The 19,138-nt window shown below is 38.8% G+C and overlaps 1 protein-coding gene across 7 annotated transcripts in view; it reads left to right on the top strand.

The window, feature by feature from the left end:
• The window catches only part of LOC145265438 (RNA-binding protein 1-like), a 616,457-nt gene that overhangs the window by 212,227 nt on the left and 385,092 nt on the right, over window positions 1–19,138 (top strand). For 2 of the 7 annotated variants that reach the window (XR_013864652.1, XM_080121281.1), the window contains exon 1: window positions 13,462–16,236. The exons of the other annotated variants lie outside the window; for them this stretch is intronic. The gene's annotated coding sequence lies outside the window, so the exon portion shown is untranslated. Of the gene's footprint in view, window positions 1–13,461; window positions 16,237–19,138 lie in introns of those variants that run through there. 7 annotated transcript variants of the gene reach the window in all.

Here is a 19,138-nt window from a genome sequence, read left to right on the forward strand (position 1 = left end):
ATATAAATTTTGAGGTTTTAATTATCAAAGAAATATTATATGATTAAGCTTTAGTTTAAATGAAAACTCATTTAATACAAATAAGGTATTCTAGAACAACTATAATAATTATGATTATAAGTAATAATGATAATTTAAATTAGATTGATAATAATTCTTTACCAATACATGTATATATTATATATACACAGCTGGTAATACAATTACTGCAGTTCATAATATCTAACTATATATATTGCTATTCATGTTTATAAAATTTTCGACAAATAAAACACGTTTAGAAACAGAGTGCAAGGTAAATGTTTGAGGTAAACCTGGTAAATAGAAATATTATAGTTAAAAAAACTTGAAACTATGCAAAATTACAGTAGAAATTAGTTTTAATAATAAAAACTATTCTGAGTTGGTTTTCTTCATGGACCACCAAAATATTGAAAACGTTCAACAGGCTCCATTTCATACCTGACTCAGTTCAAACACCTGTAAAACAGAAACCACAATTAGTTCAGAGCTGTAATTTGCCACATAACCTGTAGAGATATACATCATTGCACATGAAAAATTTCAGCTAGAAAAGACAACTGGAAGTGGGTCAGGGGGATTACTTATTGCACGCCCCTCGTATTTTGTGTAAAAATATTTTATTGTTTGAAGGGGATGTCAGATAAAACCCCTACTTTTGATGCTTTTTGCAAAGCATCTGCGAACTATAACATCTGTGTTCACTTATGGGCTGATCAATAATGTGCAAACTATACCATCTGTGTTCACTTATGGGCTCATCAATAATGTGCGAACTATACCATCTGTGTTCACTTATTGGCTCATCAATAATGTGCGAACTATACCATCTGTGTTCACTTATTGGCTCATCAATAATGTGCGAACTATACCATCTGTGTTCACTTATAGGCTCATCAATAATGTGCGAACTATACCATCTGTGTTCACTTATTGGCTCATCAATAATGTGCGAACTATACCATCTGTGTTCACTTATTGGCTCATCAATAATGTGCGAACTATACCATCTGTGTTCACTTATAGGCTCATCAATAATGTGCGAACTATACCATCTGTGTTCACTTATTGGCTCATCAATAATGTGCGAACTATACCATCTGTGTTCACTTATAGGCTCATCAATAATGTGCGAACTATACCATCTGTGTTCACTTATTGGCTCATCAATAATGTGCGAACTATACCATCTGTGTTCACTTATTGGCTCATCAATAATGTGCGAACTATACCATCTGTGTTCACTTATAGGCTCATCAATAATGTGCAAACTATACCATCTGTGTTCACTTATTGGCTCATCAATAATGTGCGAACTATACCATCTGTGTTCACTTATTGGCTCATCAATAATGTGCAAACTATACCATCTGTGTTCACTTATAGGCTCATCAATAATGTGCGAACTATACCATCTGTGTTCACTTATTGGCTCATCAATAATGTGCGAACTATACCATCTGTGTTCACTTATTGGCTCATCAATAATGTGCGAACTATACCATCTGTGTTCACTTATTGGCTCATCAATAATGTGCGAACTATACCATCTGTGTTCACTTATAGGCTCATCAATAATGTGCGAACTATACCATCTGTGTTCACTTATTGGCTCATCAATAATGTGCGAACTATACCATCTGTGTTCACTTATTGGCTCATCAATAATGTGCGAACTATACCATCTGTGTTCACTTATTGGCTCATCAATAATGTGCGAACTATACCATCTGTGTTCACTTATTGGCTCATCAATAATGTGCGAACTATACCATCTGTGTTCACTTATAGGCTCATCAATAATGTGCAAACTATACCATCTGTGTTCACTTATGGGCTCATCAATAATGTGCGAACTATACCATCTGTGTTCACTTATTGGCTCATCAATAATGTGCGAACTATACCATCTGTGTTCACTTATTGGCTCATCAATAATGTGCGAACCATACCATCTGTGTTCACTTATTGGCTCATCAATAATGTGCGAACCATACCATCTGTGTTCACTTATTGGCTCATCAATAATGTGCGAACTATACCATCTGTGTTCACTTATGGGCTCATCAATAATGTGCGAACTATAACATCTGTGTTCACTTATTGGCTCATCAATAATGTGCGAACTATAACATCTGTGTTCACTTATGGGCTCATCAATAATGTGCAAACTATAACATCTGTGTTCACTTATGGGCTCATCAATAATGTGCGAACTATAACATCTGTGTTCACTTATGGGCTCATCAATAATGTGCGAACTATAACATCTGTGTTCACTTATGGGCTCATCAATAATGTGCAAACTATAACATCTGTGTTCACTTATTGGCTCATCAATAATGTGCGAACTATAACATCTGTGTTCACTTATGGGCTCATCAATAATGTGCGAACCATACCATCTGTGTTCACTTATTGGCTCATCAATAATGTGCGAACCATACCATCTGTGTTCACTTATTGGCTCATCAATAATGTGCGAACTATACCATCTGTGTTCACTTATGGGCTCATCAATAATGTGCGAACTATAACATCTGTGTTCACTTATTGGCTCATCAATAATGTGCGAACTATAACATCTGTGTTCACTTATGGGCTCATCAATAATGTGCAAACTATAACATCTGTGTTCACTTATGGGCTCATCAATAATGTGCGAACTATAACATCTGTGTTCACTTATGGGCTCATCAATAATGTGCGAACTATAACATCTGTGTTCACTTATGGGCTCATCAATAATGTGCGAACCATACCATCTGTGTTCACTTATTGGCTCATCAATAATGTGCGAACTATACCATCTGTGTTCACTTATGGGCTCATCAATAATGTGCGAACTATAACATCTGTGTTCACTTATGGGCTCATCAATAATGTGCGAACTATACCATCTGTGTTCACTTATGGGCTCATCAATAATGTGCGAACTATACCATCTGTTTTCACTTATGGGCTCATCAATAATGTGCGAACCATACCATCTGTGTTCACTTATTGGCTCATCAATAATGTGCGAACTATACCATCTGTGTTCACTTATGGGCTCATCAATAATGTGCGAACTATAACATCTGTGTTCACTTATGGGCTCATCAATAATGTGCGAACTATACCATCTGTGTTCACTTATGGGCTCATCAATAATGTGCGAACTATAACATCTGTGTTCACTTATGGGCTCATCAATAATGTGCGAACCATACCATCTGTGTTCACTTATGGGCTCATCAATAATGTGCGAACCATACCATCTGTGTTCACTTATTGGCTCATCAATAATGTGCGAACCATACCATCTGTGTTCACTTATTGGCTCATCAATAATGTGCGAACCATACCATCTGTGTTCACTTATGGGCTCATCAATAATGTGCGAACTATAACATCTGTGTTCACTTATGGGCTCATCAATAATGTGCGAACCATACCATCTGTGTTCACTTATTGGCTCATCAATAATGTGCGAACCATACCATCTGTGTTCACTTATTGGCTCATCAATAATGTGCGAACCATACCATCTGTGTTCACTTATGGGCTCATCAATAATGTGCGAACTATAACATCTGTGTTCACTTATTGGCTCATCAATAATGTGCGAACCATACCATCTGTGTTCACTTATGGGCTCATCAATAATGTGCGAACTATACCATCTGTGTTCACTTATGGGCTCATCAATAATGTGCGAACCATACCATCTGTGTTCACTTATTGGCTCATCAATAATGTGCGAACTATAACATCTGTGTTCACTTATGGGCTCATCAATAATGTGCAAACTATAACATCTGTGTTCACTTATGGGCTCATCAATAATGTGCGAACTATAACATCTGTGTTCACTTATGGGCTCATCAATAATGTGCGAACTATACCATCTGTGTTCACTTATGGGCTCATCAATAATGTGCGAACTATAACATCTGTGTTCACTTATGGGCTCATCAATAATGTGCGAACCATACCATCTGTGTTCACTTATTGGCTCATCAATAATGTGCGAACTATAACATCTGTGTTCACTTATGGGCTCATCAATAATGTGCGAACTATAACATCTGTGTTCACTTATGGGCTCATCAATAATGTGCGAACTATACCATCTGTGTTCACTTATGGGCTCATCAATAATGTGCGAACCATACCATCTGTGTTCACTTATTGGCTCATCAATAATGTGCGAACTATAACATCTGTGTTCACTTATGGGCTCATCAATAATGTGCGAACTATAACATCTGTGTTCACTTATGGGCTCATCAATAATGTGCGAACCATACCATCTGTGTTCACTTATTGGCTCATCAATAATGTGCGAACTATACCATCTGTGTTCACTTATGGGCTCATCAATAATGTGCGAACTATAACATCTGTGTTCACTTATGGGCTCATCAATAATGTGCGAACTATACCATCTGTGTTCACTTATGGGCTCATCAATAATGTGCGAACTATAACATCTGTGTTCACTTATGGGTTCATCAATAATGTGCGAACTATAACATCTGTGTTCACTTATGGGCTCATCAATAATGTGCGAACTATACCATCTGTGTTCACTTATGGGCTCATCAATAATGTGCGAACTATACCATCTGTGTTCACTTATTGGCTCATCAATAATGTGCGAACCATACCATCTGTGTTCACTTATTGGCTCATCAATAATGTGCGAACTATACCATCTGTGTTCACTTATGGGCTCATCAATAATGTGCGAACTATAACATCTGTGTTCACTTATGGGCTCATCAATAATGTGCGAACTATACCATCTGTGTTCACTTATGGGCTCATCAATAATGTGTGAACTATAACATCTGTGTTCACTTATGGGCTCATCAATAATGTGCGAACCATACCATCTGTGTTCACTTATGGGCTCATCAATAATGTGCGAACTATAACATCTGTGTTCACTTATGGGCTCATCAATAATGTGCGAACTATACCATCTGTGTTCACTTATGGGCTCATCAATAATGTGCGAACTATAACATCTGTGTTCACTTATGGGCTCATCAATAATGTGCGAACTATAACATCTGTGTTCACTTATGGGCTCATCAATAATGTGCGAACTATACCATCTGTGTTCACTTATGGGCTCATCAATAATGTGCGAACTATAACATCTGTGTTCACTTATGGGCTCATCAATAATGTGCGAACTATAACATCTGTGTTCACTTATGGGCTCATCAATAATGTGCGAACTATAACATCTGTGTTTACTTATGGGCTTTTAGTATCCTTGTTGTTCCCTTAACTGCAACTGTCTGGATCTCTTTTGCATTTGGTTCACCAGGAATATTAGTTAGGTAGGACTTCAGATTCTTCTTCATAAGCCCTGTCGCATGTATAATAACTGGTATGAATTATATTTCTTTGTGTTTGTTCGTATGTCTGCTAAGACCATTTGTCATCAGCATCAAAAAGGCACAAACTTGGCACCGTTAGAAAGAGCTATCTCTCGGACACACACTATTGAAAAATTGAAAAAAATTTGTCAATTATTTTGGGTAGAAATGTCATTTTGTTTGAAGGGGGTCAGATAAAAACGTTGCTTTAGACGTGCTTTGCAAACTATGCATGCGCGAATCATTGTAACATTCTTTCATTTTAAATAGCTAAATTTATACTATGATAGCATCTGTGTCCTTGTAGTCCTATTGATAACGCGCTCACTTACTAACTTAAGTTATGCAAGTCCGCGTCCAGCATGCAGTTTTTTTTCATTTTTTTTTTGTGCTTACAAAATTTTGGTTTTGTAACGATCAAGCAATGCCACTACTTCCTTTCTCTGTCCTCGTTTCACATTTATTTTTTCTAAATTAAAATATCATATTTAAGCGGATTTATGACCACGTAGAAATAATCCAGAAGTAATTGTAATAATCCAACATTGTAAACTTTTGAATTTGATAGAGTTTTCAACGGTCAAATCGTTAAACTTTAACTCCTTCATAGCCAAATTTCTAGCCGAAAACCAATTAAAAAGATTTTCCCAAATCTTAATACCCCTTATGTCAAATGTCGAGTCTGTAGACTGAAAATTGACAGAGTAGTTTGGTAGGGAAATGTACACACACAGACAATTTCACTTTTATAGATATGTAGATTAATGGTATACTGAACATACAGAACGTATAAAAGTACAAAAAATCAAAAGTAATAAAAAAGTAAAGATATCAAAACTAAAAAATAAAGATACAACATTAAAACGAAGTGTTAAATACTACATTGATTAAAAATTAAAATAAGAACTCGTGAAACAGCAAGTATAATAAGGGTATAAAACACTCAGGGTATATGAATTTGTTGAAAATTAAGTGGAGGTACTTATAAGGCAATAGAAAAATATGGTGTTATTTCTGATAGTAATTATAATCAAAAATAATTGGGAGTGGGACTACAAATAACAAGTCACTCTTTTTTTATTCTCTTAGCATTAGAAGGGAAGTCGGTGTTCTAACAGTTTTTCAACTTTAGCGTGGCTGTTTAGGCAAACCCATATTCCCTTTTTTCCCTTCTTTTTGTTATAGTGATTGCTAAGATCTCATGCCAATTTATTGTTTTATCTTAACCTGACATAAGACAAAATTGATGGAGCCTTTCGAAGTGATCAAGATAATAGTAGCAGCGTCAACAAGATTAGCAACAGGAGCATCAACAAAAAATTAGCAAGAACAGATTGAACGATTTCTCCAAAAAATAATTAATTCTGATTGTTTTTTTATTTACTAACCTTCATTCACCCTCAAAAACTTGGATGTAAGGGGCTGCTATTTGGGACCATGCCTGATGTCTGAGATGTCAAGATGTTGGTTTACATTACATTTAAACTTCTGCATATTAGTACAGTCAGATAAGTAGGTAGCAGGAAGAGAATTCCAAAGTCTAACTGTTCAAAGGAAGAAGCTATTAGAGCAGAAAGCTTTCTGACATTTAGGAACCTCAGCAGTGAAGTTGGTTTGTCTTGGATATGTACGTCAAGGGGGCACAAGTGCAATGAATTCATCAAAGCACATTCCATCAAAATACTTGTAAAACAGGCACAGGGATGCAACATTGTAGTGATGGGACAGAGGTTGGAGCCTAGCTGACAAAGTGGGACATATTAGATTGGAGACCCTCTTTTGGACCCTATCCAAGAGGGAGAGACGAGTGTTAGATGCACCAACTCAGATGTGGCAACAATAGTCCATGCATAGGCGAATGGTGGCCTGTGAATGTTAAGCCTAGAAGTCTGAAAGAAAAATTCCAGTTAGGGAGTTATTTGTCATGGATATTAGTGGTTGGAGAGACTTCTTGTAATTGTTAAAGGAGAGCGGCTTAGTCTTACGAGCATTAAATGTTACCATCCATTTACGTTTCCATTCCACTACTGTCTGGGTGTCATTTTCTAAGGATTCAGCCATTGTCTTAGATTTGTGTACATCCATTCTTCCCTCATGTATGCTATAGAGCATTGTATCATCAGCAAATATACCCATCTCGGACACAATATTATCATGAAGGTTGTTAATGAATATCAGGAATAATAATGGTCCAAGGATTGACCCGAGAGGCACTCCCACATTAATGTTATCCTGCTTGGATGAGCATTCATTAATGAATGATCCTATTGTCTAAGAAGGATCTAATTATATTTAGAATTCGTCCAGTTATACCGTATGATTTAATTTTTATGAGCAGCACTTCATGCTAGATTTTGTCAAAGGCCTTGGATATATCGAGGGCTACAGCCCTGACTTCTCCTGGCATATCCAGTGCATGGTATATGCGTTCAGAAATGACTTAAAATATCTGGTTAATGCGGAGAACTTCACTTCATCTTCACAAGTGACTCATGTTTCACCAATAACCCTCTCTCTGACAATCTTTCTTCACTAACAACAGTTTGGCCTATTCCGATTTTTTTTTATTGTTTATTATTAATTAATGTTACTATTGTGGGGAAAAGAAGTAAAGAGAGCGAGACAGAGAGTCGAATTTACGAGGTTCTTTCGTAGAAAATATATCAACATAACAAACAAGGTTAACTTTCAATTTATAAAAGGAAAAAGATTTATTACATTTTAGGAAATATTTTCATTGAAAATAATAGTTCATTTATTTGTGAACAAAAGGGGGAAATTAGTTTGAGATTTCGAGGAAGTTTGAGTTGATAATTCAAGAGCCGTGATTAGTTCACGGGTCTGTAAATCGTAAAGAAAACTTCCTCACTCAACTATATAAAATAATTTTCACTGAAAGTTTTTGAGTAGAGTTAATTAATCACTCTGGAAGGTTTATTGAAAAATGTGAGAAGTTTTAAAATAATTATTTTCATAAACTTAATTTCAAGTGAGCATACGATAATAAAAGGGGGAATGCAAAAGTTAGTTACTGTTTCTGTGTCTGTGTGTTCGCCTACATTGTCTGATTAGCTGACTGTTATGTTCAAAGTGTTGTCGTGTTAGATTTGAGTTGCAGACAGTAGTGATATATACCTTCCAACACTATCTCTGAATTTTTGTTAACTGTTTTTTTTTTGAAAATACAGAGCTCTTTTAAAGATTCTCATTGGCTCCCACAGACACCGAATTTCCGACAGCTTGGAAAATTCTCTGATTGGTCAGAAAATCAAAACATTGAATTTTTAAAGTAATTTAATAAAAAGGCGCCTCTAGCCGCATGCGCAGAAAACGTTTTGGGGCACTTGAACTTCCGGCAGTGAAAGAGTGAACATCGTAGCTCACCATATAACTTTCCGCCCAGTAAGCGGAGTTTAAAGGTTCATCGTTCACGATAAAATAGCTTTGGTTTTCTTTGTGAAGAAAAGTTTGGTAGGATATTTACATGTAAATGTCTTCCTTTAAAGTTCAATAAATGATTGTAAAACAATTAGTTAATAGGTCCATCCTGTGTTTTTGTCTTTTTCTTTCTTGCCACCTTATGTTTTATTCATTATATAACATTTTCTTCTTGTTTCAACAGCATTTCTTGCGGTTAACGGTAGCCAAATGGAATAGGTCCTTGCTAAGAAGCCAGGGATAGATTAGGTCCTTGCTAATGAAGCCAGGGATGGCTTCTGTTGCTGGGTTCGAATATATCGACTGGTGTTAATCTTGACATCCTTCACTGATGATTCCCGAAAAGATGAAACACCAGTGTCTGTAGGTGTCGCAAATTGGATTGTTATGATAACTGAACTTATGCATTCATAACCTGAAAGTTTTATATTTATGTTTGAGATATTTACGGTGTGAGACTAGCCTTTGGGACAAGATCAAAGTGTAGTATATGTTCTCCAGATGCAGCACTTCAATTTCTTGTTCTCTGTTAGTGGAGGAGAAATCCTTCACGACTGAGACAATTTTTATTTTTGTTCCTTTTCTTCACGTTAAAAAACGACCCTAGTGTCTAACTCTGTCGCGTGGGGAGGCATTGTAAATAGGGACTAAGAAAGCAATCCCTGTCATGGACCTGTGTCAGAAGCGGAAATGTGTCATTGAATTCCTAGCAAAAGGGCATTGAGAATAGTGGTGAATATGTAGGTGTAGGAATTTTTGACACCCCTAACACGAAACTGCGAATAAAATATAAAAAACTCGTAATTTCTCTTTTAAAAGTGGATTGTTTATTTTCTTTATGGATTATACTTCCAAAATAAACTATTAAAGTTGTTTTAAAAGTAATAGAAATATTTTTTTTTATTTTTTAAAAAACAGTAATGAATTTTCCGAACTCAATATTTTTCAATTTTTAAACTTTGAAAATCTATCAAAATTTTTCTATTGATTCTATTTTTACAATATTTTCAGGGTCAATGTGAAATTTTATGCTCTTTCCAATAAACCGAATATAATATTTTAGACAAACATTTTTTTTTCAAATTCACGCCCCTCCATTTTCAAGTGTCTATTAAAAAGTAAATAATTAATTTACCCACCAAAGTTTTATATATCATAAATTGAAGATAAAGGTCAATAAATAATATATTCAAATTTAAAACAAAAAAAAAGTAGTGTTTTTTTTAGAAATTTACCTGTTTAAAACCCTTTTTTTTAAACCACGTTGTTTGTTTTTTCTTTTTAATGAAACCTTGGTCCTTGCTCCTTTAATTGAAAAAAAATAGGGCTTGAATTACATTTTTCGAGTAGTTATAAGCTTGGAAAGACAGGGGGTCGAATAATTCCCGACTCCCATTTTGAAATATCTATTAAAAAGTAAATAATTAATTTACTCACCAAAGTGTTATATATCACAAATTGAAGATAAAAGATCAATAAATAATGTATTCAAATTTAAAACAAAAAAAAGTAGTGTTTTTTTAGAAATTTACCTGTAAAGTCCGAAGTTTAAAACCTTTAAAAAAAAAAGCACGTTGTTTTTTTTTTTTTTTTTTTTTTTTTTAATTAAACCTTGGTCATTGCTCCTTTAATAGAAAAAAAAATTATGGCTTGAATTACATTTTTCGAGTAGTTATAAGTTTGGAAAGACGGGGTGGAATCATTCACTATTTTTCACGAAATTTCTGACACACCTAGTGACTATGTAGAAAAATAAATTCTAGAGAATAAAAAATTTGCTCGTTTTAATGGTACTAGTCCTGTTTTCATAGTTCTGCAACTGTTGAGTTAAAAAAATGGAGGCTTTACTTTGAAACGACCCTCATATATTGATTTATTTTTTGGGAGTGCACTTAGATACACCTAATTCAATCACAATTCTCCACTGAATCAAGATCTAAAATGTTGGTTTCCGTCTTTTCAAGTCTTAGAACTTGTGGCATATCATTTTTGTGTTTTGGTATTTTCCATTTGAATACATATGGCATAACATAGTCTTTCAAACTGCATGCTCATCCAGCAAATGTCGTTGTGGATTGCAGTTTGGATATTAATAATTGTATCATTATCAAACAAAACAAACAAACACACACACACAAATATTGAAAAAATGTGATCCATTCTTCACCAATTGAATTTCGGTTAGATTGAATAAGAAAAAAATGAATTTGAAAAAAAAAACAAAAAAAAAACATTAACTATAAAAAAAAAGAAAGATCCAATCTTAGTCTTTGCTTGTGCTCTCTTTTTCTCCCTACAGCTACGGATTAAATAATATTATAACTCTGGTGATATTCCCTTTTGTTTTCAGATCTTTTTATTTTTTAATTTTTTATTATATTTCAAAAAGAGGGAGACTAGAGTGATAGATGCCACATATGAACTAGGAATTAAACAATATACGGCTAAATCACAGGTAATTAGAACAATTAAAAGTTTTTTCAAACACAACTCATATATTAATACCACAAAATATAGTATATAAAATGTAAATTTTGAGTTTGTTAAGGAATAGCCGATTGTAACCATTTCTTTTTGAAGTACACGACCCGATTGCTTTCTAAACAACAGATGCTGCACTATTCCTGAATTCAGCATTCAAAGATAGCACAATAGTATAATTAATACAATAGTTTCGACTTACTATTAGTTATTACTAATAGTTTTTATAAGAATTATTAATCAGTTAGTCTGTAGCACTTAAGTTTGAAATGGCATTGCAGACTTATCCACTCATCTGTCTATTCATTGGTCTTAAGTTCAAAATAATAATTGTTTAATAGCAGTCACAGTATAGTTGTTGCTTCAGTCAGATCTCCATTAGTAATAGACGTATGTGTGTATTATGTGGTCAGAAGCTAAGAAAAACAGAAGTCTTACCATGAGTGTGCAGCGAGTGAGTTCAGGCCAAGAAAAGGAAAAACAAAGATGATGGCCAGCATTTTATTACGTGCATTCTCGCAAAATCTCGTGTGCGCATGAAGCTGGAAACTACAAAACGAGCTTCATTTTTCGGTGCTGGGGAGATTCCAGATCTGGCAGGAGAGTAGGTGCAACGGGAGTGGAGATTCTACTTTCTCGGATTTATTTCCTTTTGTGTGTTTGAGGTGACCCCCCCCCCAGGAGGCGCAAGCTATTTCGGCGATGGCCAACGCTGGCTTAAGCAACATGATTAAGCCTTTTAATGGCGATGGTGATGTGGTGGCGTGGCTTAAAAAAGTGGACCTTGTGGCAAGGATTCAAAAGTTGGACAATGTGGCTGCAGTAATACCACTGTTTCTAGAAGGGGACGCGCTGGCCCTCTATTTGGAGCTCAGTGAGCGAGATCAGGGTGACGCGGACGCCATCAAGGGTCGACTGATCGAAGCTTTTGCAGAGTGGCCTTTCGAGGCCTTTAATAAGTTGAAGGAGAAGAGGTGGACTGGTGAATCTGTTGATGTCTACGCAAACGAGATATGGAGATTGGTTGAGTTGTCGGGCATCAGGAGACACACCACGAGTCATGTAGTCAAAATGACATTCATTACTGGGTTCCCGGAAGAGATATCGAAACGTTTGCAGCAGGTCCCGGGAGTGGAGACGCTGGATGTGAGTGAGCTGCTCAAAACTGCAAAGATCTTGTTGAGCACCCAGCTCACGGAGTCTGGAGGGACAACAGCAACGGTACAGCAGGATGTGGATAGGAGTCTACCGAACCCGGGTTGCATGCTTCGAATGTGGGGGACCACACATGAGAAGAGACTGCAGGAAGTTCTTGCAATGGACAGTGTGTTATAAATGCAATCGGAGAGGCCATTTAGCGGTGAAATGCACGAGTTTGGGAAACTGGCAAGGGGAAGCTGAAGCACCAGCGGCCACCCCAATTCGGAAATAGTGATGCACTCGCAGCAGATGCCCAAGCAGAAGATCATGGTGGAAGGACGGGGAGTTATGGCCCTAATCGACACAGGCTGTACCACTACCATGGTGCACATGACCTTGGTCGGAAGATGGAAAGGGAAGGGTGAAGTAGTGGCATTCGATAGGCCGCGAGTGAAGTGTCGAGGGAGGAAGACCGTCACTATTGATATTGCTAAACACCGGATGAGGGTCCATGCAATTGTCACCGATCATCTGGCGCCTGGCGTGGATGTAAAATGCCAACTTGGAGGCATTACCATCACATGCAACAACGTGAGGTTCGGACTAGCTGAGAGCGCAGTGACAGAGCAAGCTCCCGGAGGGACCAACAAGGCTGGGGAGGAAAGAAAAATGTCGATCAAAGATCAAGACTTCCGAGCCGAATTCGACGGAGAGCAGTGGACTGTGGAGTGGGCATGGAAACATCAAGCGCCATCGCTGACAAACAGGGTGGCGTGCTACACTAATTCACTCAGAGGAGGGGCGAGAAAGGAGTTTGAACAAGTGGACCGATGGGTTGGGGAGGGTATACTGATGACGTTGAGTCGGGCATTTTGCCATTGATGGACGTTCTGCACCCAACTAAAGGGAAAGTAAGACCGGTCCTGGATTTCGGAGAGCTGAACCAACATGTTGAGTGCCATACTGGAGGCGACACCGTAGATGTGTGCAGTGAGACCATTAGAGAATGGAGGTAGATGAAGGGCACGTCTACGTCTACGTTGGTAGATCTAAAATCTGCCTATTTGCAACTCCACATCGCCAAGAAGCTGTGGAAATACCAGTTAGTCAGGTACAAAGGCAAAACCTACTGCCTTACGCGAGTGGGGTTTGGGTTGAATTCAGCACCCAAGATCATGTCAACCATCCTCAGGAAGATTCTGGAAACAATGGGAAAAGGAGATGGGGCAGTGAGTTCATACATAGACGACATTCTTGTGAATGAGACTCTGGTAACTGCCAAGGAGGTGGTGGCTCATTTGAAGAGGTTTGGGTTGGTCGCCAAAGTGCCTGAAAAATTAGATGGAGGGACTGCTTTGGGGCTAAGGCTGAAACGAGGTGCATTGGGCAGCCTAGAGTTTCGAAGGGGAAACGAGATCCCACAACTGAAGCAAGAGCTCAACAGATGGGAACTTTTTTCCATATGCGGGAAGTTGATCGGACATTACCCCGTTGCTGGCTGGCTTAGACCAGCATGCAGCTACATAAAGAGGCATGCCGAAGGAAGAGGATGGGATGATAAAGTGGGAGGAAGAACGGTCGCCATGATGGAAGAGCTTCTGAAAAAGGCAGAACGGCAAGACCCAGTCCGGGGAACCTGGAACGTACCGCGAACATTGGATGGAGTCATGTGGTGCAATAGGGGTCGTCTTGGAAGTTGGAGGAGTGGTTGCAGAAGATGCGGCCTGGTTAAGGAAGAAGAATGATGTCAGTCACATCAATGTAGCGGAATTAGATGCGATAATCAAAGGGGCTTCATTTTTCGGTGCTGAGGAGATTCCAGATCTGGCAGGAGAGTAGGTGCAACGGAAGTGGAGATTCTACTTTCTCGGATTTATTCCCTTTTGTGTGTTTGAGGTGACCCCCACCCCCACCCTCGGGCTGAAATTCTTTCAGTTAGTAAATATTAAGTTTAGCATTTGGTCAGCTGCCATTTTTGTTTCATTACAGCAACAGGAGGAGGTGGATGAGTAAATGCCATCAATCATGTTTACTTATCACTGAAATGCAAAGATTAACATTTGCACATACAAAAATAATTAAATATGATAGGCATTTTCTGCCTATTTGATCTGTTGATCATATATATATATATATATATATATATATATATACACAGTGGCGTTAAAAAGAAAATCCGCACTTTAAGTTATTTTTTAAATTGACGTGAAGACTTATTTTATTTTTCTAAGACACACACATATTAAAATTTATAAATTCTTTTGCACAGGAATTACAGCATTCGTCCACACCCAGCCTCTTGGTTCAAAAAGCAGGACGCTTGAGAAATGTCCGACGTAGCCGCAAGCCCTTTTTTTTTTTGTTTTTTGGCAAAAATATGAAATGTTGACAAATCAGGGCTATATTTAAAAAACTTATTTTTGCAAGCCTCTGGGAGCCGCTAAAGAAATATAAAAGGCACATAGAACTGTAATGAAAACAGGACAAGAGATTCCGTCTAGGAATCTTTTATTCAATTAAGAATTTTACTACTCGTTTACTTTACAAGCGGAAATATACTTTATAGCTTGGATTATCAAAGAGGAGATAATCCATATTCACAACAAGAACTTCTCTCGATATAGAGAAAGGGATAACCGACACCAACAGCAACGCTTGCCGAGTGAAATTCAGTAACTGAAATGACAGCTTTTCTTGCACCATCAAAGAACATTGCTTGACTCTCATTCTCTCACGCTGTCAAGTTTTCACTTTCTCCCTCCCTTCCTTCTTTCATACAGACTGCTACCTTGGTGAACACTAAAAAATAATTTCTTTTTTTTGACGAAAATAAACAAAAGTTTATTGAAATGTGAACATTATTTGGTAGTGTATTTTTATTTATTTATTTCAGGGGATTTATGCAAATCTTCAACAATCTATCAATCTCTCTCTCTCTCTCTCTATATATATATATATATATATATATATATATATACATATATATATAGCTATATATATCTATATCTATCTACCTGTCTGTCTATCTATCAATCTCTCTCTATCGGCGGGATTGTCGTTTAGTTGTATGAATACTCGCTAACATATATCGAGTAAAAGGGAATAAAGCGGGTGACATTGGTGTCACAGAGTGCATTGTGCGGGAAACCTAGGTGCGAACTGTCAGCGGCAACAGGGGCCGGATGTACTCGTTGATGGGGTCACAGGTTAAAATCGTTGACACTCAGGTGCATCGAAAGCCAGACGGATTTATATAAACAAGGCAGTTAGCTTGTCATCAGTCAGAGCAGAAGAACGGACGGCCGAGATACACGCGCCTGACTTGTGAGTCGCTCGCACCGTCACCTTCCACCCCCTCTGTCCCACGTCGCATCAAGCTCACCACTACACACAAATACTGTGAAAAAAGCATTGTGAAAAAGAAATAAAGACATTTTATTTTTCTACAAATTCATTGTGTCTGTTATGCGGAACGCATCAAATTGGTGCTGTCATTTTTGATCAGCTATTTTATCAAAGAATAAGAGAACGTGCGCAAACAGATCACAACTACAAGGAGGTCGTTACGAAAAAAAAAAAAAAAAAAAAAAAAAAAAAAAAGAAAAACCAAAGAACGAGAGATTTCAGAACTAGATGAATGAAAAAGAAAAAAAAAAAACAAAGAAAAAAGCGGGAGAACAAGAGACTCAGACTGAACGAATAAAAAAAAGTATAAATTTGAAAACAAGCGTCCCGTGCAATCGTGCATGGCAGAAGAAGAATACACCAATAAAGCAATAAGGTAGGTGGCATTGAGTTTGTGTTCTGCTCGAAAAAACAAACAAAAAAACACAAATATATTTGCTAAGATTTTTTTCTTCGTTTGTTTGGCTTATAGTTTTTCTCTTTTTTTCATGTTTCGTTACGATAACACAAGAAATTGCGATTTTGAGTTTATATTATTTTGTTCATTCGTATAGAAGTTTAACAGAAATGGAGTCGTAGTTGATTTCAAGTTTCGTTCAGGGACTGACCTCGGAATTAAAACAGGTGGTCGGGTTGGTTACCAGTTCCCTAAGAGAGGAGGCACTTTTGAGAAGAATAGTGTCGTTGGAAAACGGAGGTGATGGTGGCTATAGAAGGTGAGTGGAGGAGATAGAGCAGCATTTAAGGGTGACCGGAGAGTGGATAAGGAAAAATGCCAGTGAAACAAAAATGTAGTAGGCAAAAAAAAAATAAATGTTCTGTCAGCAACAGTACAACTTCAAAATAGTCAATATCGCCCACCTCCAGAAGAGAGGGAATTCCTGTCCGTGATAACCGTGGTAAAAGAAGACACACTCCAATCGCCAGAAACACTCACACACACAATTTGCAGGACACTGCCGACTCGTCTCTAGCCTCCTGCTTTTATAGTGGCCGGGAATTATCCATTTGCATAATCACATGAGAAAGAAACGTGATTTTCCAAGAGTTGCATGGGGTAAACGCTAATAAAAGCCCCCGGACGCCCTCTTGGAATTCTCTTTTCCCCCCAACCGGTGACACAACAGACGTACCCGAGGTAAGCTCTTTTTCCCCTCATTTTAGTTATTGCTACTTCTGCTACACTCCCCCCTGATCTCATGATCACAAACGGGGCAGGGGGGCAGTCGTCTCTGTCTGGTACTTCTCCGAAGAACCGGAGGCAGCACTTCCTCCCTGCCATCCTCCTCATCGCCATTATTGCCACCAGTCTGCTCCATAGGCGGTGTTTCACAATCAGGGCAGGGGGGCAGTATTCGTCTCTGTCGAGTACTCCTTCGTAAAGGCAAGATGGGTGGTCCTTCCTCCGCTTCTTCAGTATGTACATTATATGGCTCAAAATCCTCTCCGTCGTCCTGCATCATACTTTCTGTCTTTTCAGAAGACATCATACTGTCTGAGTCTCCCTCTTCCTTCGATGTAACAACATAATGGCGAGGGCGCAAATCCTTCACGTGACAAGGCACACCGTCCACCAAAATCGACTGAGGGCTGATCACCTTGGTCACCTCACCCTTGCCGAACCTCGTGGTACATCGATTTTGCGGTCTTTTGACCCATACGTGATCTCCAACCTGGTAAAAGCTGTTCTTGGGACCTGGGGACGCAGTTGCGAGATTGGTCTCCTTTACTCGAACTTCGTATTGATAAATCCTGTTGGCAGGCGCAGTGGAAGGAGATGTGTCGTCTCTTGGTGTGATGTTATACCAGTAGACAGCCTCCTGTATGGGACAACACATTCTAGCCGCTATTCGTTTCACTGTACGGTGACATCGCTCCGCTATGCCATTCCCGGCTGGAGCGTATGCACAACGGAATCGCAAGTGAACTCCCCATTTACATGCAAATGCTTGGAACATATTGCTGCAGAAAGCTGTGTCATTGTCTAAAAGGAGTTCATGCGCCGCGCCACGCTCGAGGAACACTGCCTCCAACTGATGAATCACGCTTGCAGAGTCCTGCCTTGCCAATTTCCTCCAAATGGAGAAACGTGATGGACCACAGTCTGTTAGTTAAAAAATGGAAGGTGCCATAATGTGTGATATCCATTCCAATTCTCTGCCAATTCTCGTTAACTTCCAGCTTTCCCTTTTCCCACCTGACTGGCGCTGGGTCAATGGACTGACATTCCTCGCATTTCTGTATGACCGTTCTGACAGTTGCTTTTGTCGTGGTTGGACATCTTCTCCTGACAAAGTAGGTAGTGCGTCGCACCCCCGGATGTCCACTATCTTTGTGAATAGCCATGATTTGACTCTCATCCAGCTCGTCTGTGTGGACCGCGCCTCTCACTGGGTCAAGACCGTTTTTCTTTTTCATTGCCTCAAACCACCAATGTGGCTCTCGTGTCAGTCGGTCAGCAATGTTTCGTGCTGATGGAACCAGCGTCACATCCACTGTCAGCCCGTACTCTTTCACGAGCTCCTTAAGAGTGCTTAATCGCCTCCTAATAAGCATCTCGCTTGCTGCTTTGGTGCGTACTTGCGCCTTTCCAGTTAGCGTGTCCGAGACCCAATGGTATACGCAAACAGAATCTGTCTTTATGTGTAGCACCTTGCTCTGCCATTGGAGAGCCAAATTGATGCCTTTCAATACGGCATCCAGTTCAGCCAAGTTGATATGTTGAGGGTCATCTTCAGATCGCAGCCAACATGCATCTTCCAACACAGTTTCACACATCTCCAAGGCTGCCCCAATTGCTAGGGAGCTAGCATCGACCCATACATTCAGCTCTTTGCCGTCCACACACCAATTTCCCTGTGCCGGATCGTTCTGCTGCGCAGATTTTAAGGTTTTGAACATCATATGATGTAGTACGGCGTCCCTTGCTTCATCATCCCAGCCCTTCGTTACCGAACTTACTCTCCTTCTGAGTATTCCGCAAGCCACACGAAGCCAACCGCACACCGGAAAGTGCCCGACAAGTCGACCACACAGGGAAAAGATTGTTCATCGCGTAACAATACTGGGAGCCTCCGGAATTGCATTTCCTCACTTCCACCGCAGTTCATTGCGTTCCATCCTGACTGCCAATCCCAGCACCCGTGCACCGTCCTTCAACTGCTCCGGGTTCTTGCACTCCAACCCGAACTGCGCGAGGTGTTCTCTCACACGAGTCGCGGGCACCATGTCTTCATTGACAAAAATGTCATCAATGTAAGCAGATGCTGCGCGGCTTA

The sequence above is a fragment of the Euprymna scolopes genome, chromosome 40 (genome assembly GCF_053919585.1).
Source record: "Euprymna scolopes isolate OS-2025 chromosome 40, ASM5391958v1, whole genome shotgun sequence".
NCBI classification, from domain to species: domain Eukaryota; kingdom Metazoa; phylum Mollusca; class Cephalopoda; order Sepiida; family Sepiolidae; genus Euprymna; species Euprymna scolopes.